We start from the raw sequence: 7,785 nt of genomic DNA, 5'->3' as shown, positions 1-7,785 counted from the left end.
GGACCTGAGCCTTTAAATTTTCATAAGCACCTGTCACAGTATCTACCAGATGACCCTGGAGATCAGCATAATCCGCTTGGGCAAAATTAAGCCTCTCCCTAAACTCCAACAGCTCGGCATAAGTGCGGGTATAACTCTCTTTGTGTTTTTTCGCCATCTCCTCCGCCAAGTTTGCAGCTACCTCAGCCTTGGTAGCTCGAGACTTTTTCTTCTCTAGATCCAACTCCAGCTTAATAACCCTAGCATCAAGCTCATCCTTCAACCCCTTGATTCTATCAAATTCTGATTTAGCATCCTCCAGAAAAGCCTTAGTTGCATGAACCGGGGAACCCTGGACAGTACGAAACAAAGCCGCACCCATATGAGCCATCCAGACACTACTACTTGTGATGAAATCCAGGTGATGAAGGATGGATACATCGTCCATGGGGAGATGGCCATAAGGAGCAACCTGATTGTCGACAAACCCCACAGCATCAAAATTAGGGGCATTCAAGTCATAGGGACTAACAGTTTTTTGCTTTTTTGGAGGAGGACCAGCAGCAGTAGAGGAGGAGGCAGAACCAGAAGATGGTCGAACTGGGTCTGAGGGGACAGTCCGGACCTGAGGAGTTGGAATAACTTTTCTCGGCCCAGAAGCACCCGGTGTTGGTTTCTTTGGAGGCACCTGAGAAGACTCTCCCTCTGCAGTCTTGGCCGAGATATTTTGAGCAGCTGTTGCTTTCTTAGCCCTACAAAAGTGTTTCATGGAGTCCGTAGATTTTACCATCTCTGCAAAGAAGGAACCAAGGAAACAAGTCACAAACAGGAAGGGATAAAATTCAACCACAAAATAAAAACCATAGAAAAGAAGTCGACCACTACCGAGTTCAGCACGAAGGAGGGAAGGATCTCCTAGAAACCTCTTCGTGTCAAGATGAGGAGGCTCCCCCCAATTTTCCTCTAACACATTTACGAAGGCCTGCTCGACCTCATCTAGACTTTTCCAAGAGTACCTAGCCACTACTACATTCTTTTGCCAGCATAAGGGGAAGGTGGGCTCATTATTCTCATCCAAGAAGAAAGGGTGGACACCCTCAACAGCTTGGATCTTGAAATAGTAATTCTTAAAGTCCCTAAAGGACTCATCATACATAGAGAACACTTTCTTTCCTTGAGTAGCTCGAAAAGAAATCCATGAGGCTTTTTTCTTAGCTACCCCAGGCTTCATCAACACAAAAAGGTAAAGGAAGAGAGATTGGGTAGGTCGGATATCCAATTCCTGACACAACAATTGGAAGATTTTTATGAAATCCTATGAGTTCGAATGGAGCTGAGAGAGGGCTACATTGCAGGACCACAACAGCTCGGTCTTAAAAGGGGTAAAAGGAATGGTAATATTTAATTGACTAAAGAAGTAGTCATAAGCATAGCAAAAGGGACGCTCCCCTTAAGTCAAAGGAGGAAAACTAACCCTCTCCTCAGGGTCAGGTGACACCAACTCATAATTTTTCTCCTGGTCCCTATTACTACAAACCCTATCGTGCCTCCTAAGTCGCACACAGTACTCAGGGTCAGCCACAGTAACACACATCAAAACAATGGAGTCCAGCCAGTCAGACATGCCATCCAAAATCTTAGTAGACATTTCAACAATATTTTTACGGGAAGACATAGGTCAACTATTCCTACAGTAAGAAAAAGAAAAATTGGGTTACTACTAAACAACTCGGGCAAACACGGAAACAACTCAGACAAATAACAGCAAAACATCAAGTGACAGATATGGCAGTGAAAGGGAAACCCCAAGACTCACACTAAAGTCTAAGGGCACCCTTTGGAGGCAACAATAAAGCAAGAACCCAGAAAAAAGGGAAATTGGTAGTCTATATCCTAACACCTCTCAATAGAAGATACAGGGAAATCAGAACCTTTTCTGGTAACATCACCACGTACAAGCAGCAAAGAAAACCATCATCATCAACAGACCACACAAAAATGATAAAAAAGATACAAACTTTCTACACCAGCAGCTTAAACAAAAACTCTGAGGAGGTCATGCAAAGAAACGGGAGCGATGACAAGAAAAAACCCTAAGGAAGTAGAAAGACACAAAGACGCAACCTTTTTTTGCATAAAGAATCAAAGTTTTCAGAGAAAAACCCAAATACAAAAGTCAAAGCTTTACATCAAAAGCATGCACAATTGTCGAAAGTAAAAAAAAAGAAGAAAAGAAAGAAAAGAACGACTAACCTGCAGAGGAGAAGATAATAATGGCTCAAGTCAGGAATGACGAAATCCACACCGAACAGTCGCTTCGAGGCAAAGAAAATAAAAGGCTTGAAGGTACGAAAACAAGAGGACAAAGCGCTACAGCAAGTAACGAAAGGGAACCACGGCATTAATCAAAAGTAAAAGATGCAACCTTTAGCAAAAAGGATCAAGCTTTTCAAAACGAATTTGGTGAAAACCAAAGTTTTGTAGACATGCAATACCAAAACAAATCATCGAGATGAAAAAAGGGAGGAAGAGATACCAACCTATAAAGATAGAGGAAACAAAGAAAAGGGGCAACGATCGAAATCCGCACAAGCGAACACTCTCGAGCTGAGGAAAATAGAAAAACTCCGAAACGTAAGAGAAACAGATGGAACGAAACACTTCAGTAAATGACAAGGGGAAAGGAGAAGAAAAAACTGAAAGCAAGTCTTTTGAAATTCAAAATCAGATGTAAAAGAGGGAAAGAAAAAACGGCAAGAGGAATTAATAAGCATTAAAACCCTCGCAAAATTTCCAAGGAAACAAAAAATGCGCGCTACAAATAAGGGAAAGAAACGCTTCGCATTTTAAAGCAGAAAGGCTAACCTAACAGGAGTTCTACAAGAGATCGACAAAAAGCCAAATGCTCGAGCACGGCATCCCCAAGGGTCGAAGTCTAAAAAATACAACCTCAAAGGAAAGACCGAGCTCAAGCAGGGGCACTGTTCATACCCTGGGTTGAGCTGTGCGACCCAAGCTGACTGAGGACAAAGTGACCGACCTCTTCAGGTCAGGTCTCCTGACCTCTTCTTTAAAGAGTTCGGCCAAATCGCCATAAGAAGCCCAAGAAGGCCCAAACGAAGGGACACAGCCCAATCTAAAGGCAGCTAAAGCCTAGAAAGATAAAGGCGGTTTCCTTTAGAGATAAGATGACTTCACTTAAAGATAAGATAAGGTAACTAACTTATCTTATCTAGAAAGGTCAGCCCACAATACTATAAATACACTGGAGCACCCAGGTATAACTCATACTCTAATTCTATTAAAAACCTGCTTAAAGCCCATGCTAACTTAAGCATCGGAGTCTCTTGCAGGTACCACCACCCTCCGGTGATCAAGGATCAGCAGCTCCACTAAGTCAAACAAGTCGGACACGACAGCTCTGGCTACCACAGCAGATCTCGTCTGAGATCGACCTTCAGTTTTAGGTAACCCTCGGAACACTACTACACAGAGATTTACGCTTAAGTCGTAGAACAGAGGTAGTGTGCTGTTATGGACCTCTAATCAAAAAATACATACGTATAATAGTGGAGAAATCTAATATACTAGGAGCCTTGAAAAACAGGTAAAGCAAAATCGCAAAATTTAAAGCGTAACACTCAGGAAACAGAATAACTTGCGTGCTAAGAAACCTAAAGATCATAGACATGAATAAGCGAAAGAGTGAATAGAGAGCCGAGAATATAGTGTAACTAGCTCCTGACTCAGCCTGCGAAGCCAAGGCTGGCCGGAGGATATATATACATACATATACAAGTATCCCAAAATACCCAAAATACATAAATAAAACCCTAACTCTCCTGTAACCTCTATGAGGGACAAAATAATCAAGTTTCTTAGAGAGAAAGCTAAGTAGCTAAGTACATATATACATAAACTGATAATCCAAAAGAACCCAGGGACTACTCCGCTTTAGGAATCCAGACGCCTAGCGAGTAGCCTCTCGACCTGCATCTGAAAACAACAACACAGTATGGGGTGAGAACCAGAGGTTCTCAGTATGGTAAAAGTGCCACACATATAAGATATAAGGTCCTGGGAATGCCAGAGGCAATCCTAGAACACCAACACTCAGATTATTAAGCTTAAAAGTACTAAACAGAAACCATAAAAGGTGGTTTTCTAAGAGTATCTAAGCCTAAACTAACTTAATCTTGAATCTAGTTTTACCGCCTTCCCTCCGTACCTCCATCTCCGACAATATATCACAGACAAATAAACAGATAAAGGCAAACACAAGAAGGTTACAAGTACTGCAGGTAGCAAATATATATTTAACATAGCAAATGCAATTAGGCATACCCAATTAACGCACAAACAAGTAATTCAAGTATTATGCATATGATGCATGCCTGCCCTATGGCTGATGAGTCTCATCTGTCGGTTATCAAGCCAACCCGACAAGTCTGGTTTGCTAAACCTTTGGACTATCTCCTGACGTGCATCCCCAAGAGTCTATGCATAGCTTTTCCTCAAATAATCAATATTGCTCAATGGGGGTTAACATTCCCGGAAATTTATGATTGCCCGGTCACCCTTACATCGTAGGGTCAACAGAGTATCGAGTTTTTGACCTGGTACACGTGGTGGCAAGCCACAGTACATTACCCAGGGAATCTCGTATCTCAGATCATTTAATCATTCAAGCCAGGTATCATACATGATCATTCATTTGATTATCAAGTCAAGTATCATACATGGTCATCCGTAACATTTCATAGTCAGTTCATCACTTTTTTGCTTTACTTTACCTCCAAGTTATCCCCATTTCCTAGCTTCACCTGATTATCAAGTTTAATACTACTATTTATGACTAAAGGAATGAAAATAGAGGTTTAGAAGTTTGAAATAGAATTTAAAACCCAGAAAATCATGTTTGCTGGAAGAGGGGCCACGCGTAGGCGTGGCTCACGCGTACGCGTGGGAGTATAAAGATGCAGCTCGCGCGCGTCCCTTTATCATGCGTACGCGTAGGTGAAAACTTCATGTTACGTGTGCGCGTGGGTCAAGTGTATGCGTAGACATGCTTGCTAACTCCTTACGCGTATGCATAGGACCAGTCGCGTACGCATCACCAAAATCCCATGCCATGCGTACGCGTGGGCCATGCGTACACATGGACATACGTTCTTGAAAAAAACAGATTCAGTAGCAAGGCTGCAGAATGGTAAAAAAATACAGCTTTTAGATATAATCTTCCAACACCCATAACTTCTTTGATTTAAAACATTTTTCACTCGTTCTTCAAATGGCATAAACTTCACGAATCTAATTTTTACTTTAAAACAAGTTGGAAGCAAATTGAGGGTCTGAAAGCCAAGTTATGCCTTGCCGAAATTTGGCCAAAAACCAAATCTTGCAAAACTCCTTAACCTCCATTTCATTGTTTTCTTTCATTCACAAATCAACCATTTCACACTTGGAATCAACCTTATTACATGCTATACCCCAGCCACATGATCTCTCACCATTTCTTAACATCCATCACCCAACAACATAGCTCAATTCCACACCTCAACAATCTCTTTATACATTTAATCAATGTAAACATAAACACATCATCATCAACTCAACAATTATCACATTATTGTCCATACATCCACAATTACCATCACATATCCATCTTTCACCATAAATGTTAAGAACACTAAACATTGTACATTTCCATGCATTTCAACTTATCCTAAGGTCATCTAGCCTAAGTTTTCATAGAACATTATATATTAAATACAAGAAACCTAAACCACACCTTAGCCAATTTCCACGTAGCGACCAAAGCAATTTACCCAACACAAACATAGCCCCAAAGCTCAATAAAATACTAATGCCCAGCCTCCACCAAAATTTCAACGTCCACAATTTCAAGCTCCAATTATTTATTCACAACTTAATACACATTCATAACACATATATACCCAATTTAATACTCAAAACATAAATTTAGTAATTTAAATTGAATTTATGGTATCCTCACCTTACCCAAGCTTCATAATTTATGGTATCATCACCTTACCCAAGCTTCATATAAGCAAGAGTGAACGTTTTCCTCAAGCTAATTGGATCCTAAATAATCAAAAAGCAAAGAAATTCAACATCTCTATTCAATTTTTGAAAATTTGGGGGAAGAGGAGGCTGAGAGTGATTAAGCAAGTTACCAATGAAATTGTTCCAGTAGAAACATAAAGCTCGACGTGGTGGTCGCGTGGCCGCAAACGGTGCGGCGATCGGTGCTCGGACGGAGGAGTTACGGCAATTTGAATTTACCGTGAGGGGGTTAGCGGTTTCTTATTTTCTTCTCCCCTTGCTGTTCCACGCAGCTTCTGTTGCATTTATGAGGAGGAAATGATCTTTAGCTCATTTAAAGCTTGGTCTGGTTGGGCCCACGGGTCCGGGTTGGACCTGGTTCAACCAGTTCGTCCCGTTCGGTCCAATCTTGGACTGTTTTCTTCGAAATTAGTGTTAAAATTCTCGTTTCAATGAGCTCTATCCTAATTTAATATAATATTTGCATTTTTAATTTTCTTTATTAAAGACTAATTTATTGACTAATTATTTACTAATTTAACGGGGTTTACAAGTTTGGCTTTATAACCGACAGATGAGATTCATCGGCCATGGGGCAGGCATTCATCATATACATATGTTCGCTTTGTTTGATTGTGCATTATTTGGGTTTGTGAATTACTATATATTTATTTGCTATATTTGCTACCTGCTGTATCTGTATCCTACTTGTGTTTGCTTTGTCTGTATTTCTTGTCTGTGCACCAGAATTTTGAAGGATTGGAAGAAGGCGAGAAGTTGAGGGAATAAGTAAAAATGAGTTAGACTTAGGAACCTTAGATAGCTCACCTTGTATTACTGTTTTGAACTTTAACTCTAAGCGTTATATCTGAGTGTCAGAGTTCTAGTATTGCCTCTGACTTTTCTAAGACCTTATATATTATGTGTGTAGGCACCATTACCATGCTGAGAACCTCCGGTTCTCATTCCATATCTTTGTTGTTGTTTTCAAATGTAGGTCGAGAGGCACCTTGTTGAGCATCTGAAGTTTTCTCTGCAAGCGAAGATGGATATTTTGGGATTGATGTATTTTGTTTATTATAACACCCTACCACACAGAGCTTTACGCTTAAGTCGTAAAATAGAGATGGTGAAGTATTACGACCTCTAAAAGTAAAATATATATGTAGATATAGTTGAAGAAATTTGTAACTAGGAGCCTTGAAGAAAAGTTACAGCAAAAACCGCGAAAAGAACAGCACATTACACTCGAAAACGTAAAACCCGGATAAAGACAAAGTTAAGTGGTACGCGGAATCGTGATTACACTTTGATTATGTAAAATTCATTGCTCTTTCTTTCCCTGGAAATGGCGCCAAAACCACGGTTCACAACTCCGTGTAACTGACCAGCAAGTGCACTGGGTCGTCCAAGTAATACCTTACGTGAGTAAGGGTCGAATCCCACGGAGATTGTTAGTATGAAGCAAGCTATGGTCACCTTGCAAATCTCAGTTAGGCAGATATAAATTGATAATGGTGTTTTCGAATAATAATTAATAGAATAGGGATAGAAATACTTATGTAATTCATGTTGAACGCCAGTTTACATCATCTATTTTTAGCCAAAGTATGGACTATTATATATTTCTGGAAAGCCCTGGATGTCTACTTTCCAACACAATTGGAAGCTCGCCATTTTGAGTTCTGTAGCTCCAGAAAATCCACTTTGAGTGCAGGGAGGTCAGAATCCAACAGCATC

This window comes from Arachis ipaensis, chromosome B07, assembly GCF_000816755.2.
Source record: "Arachis ipaensis cultivar K30076 chromosome B07, Araip1.1, whole genome shotgun sequence".
In the NCBI taxonomy this organism is placed as follows: domain Eukaryota; kingdom Viridiplantae; phylum Streptophyta; class Magnoliopsida; order Fabales; family Fabaceae; genus Arachis; species Arachis ipaensis.
Note: the sequence above shows the minus strand (reverse complement) of the source record.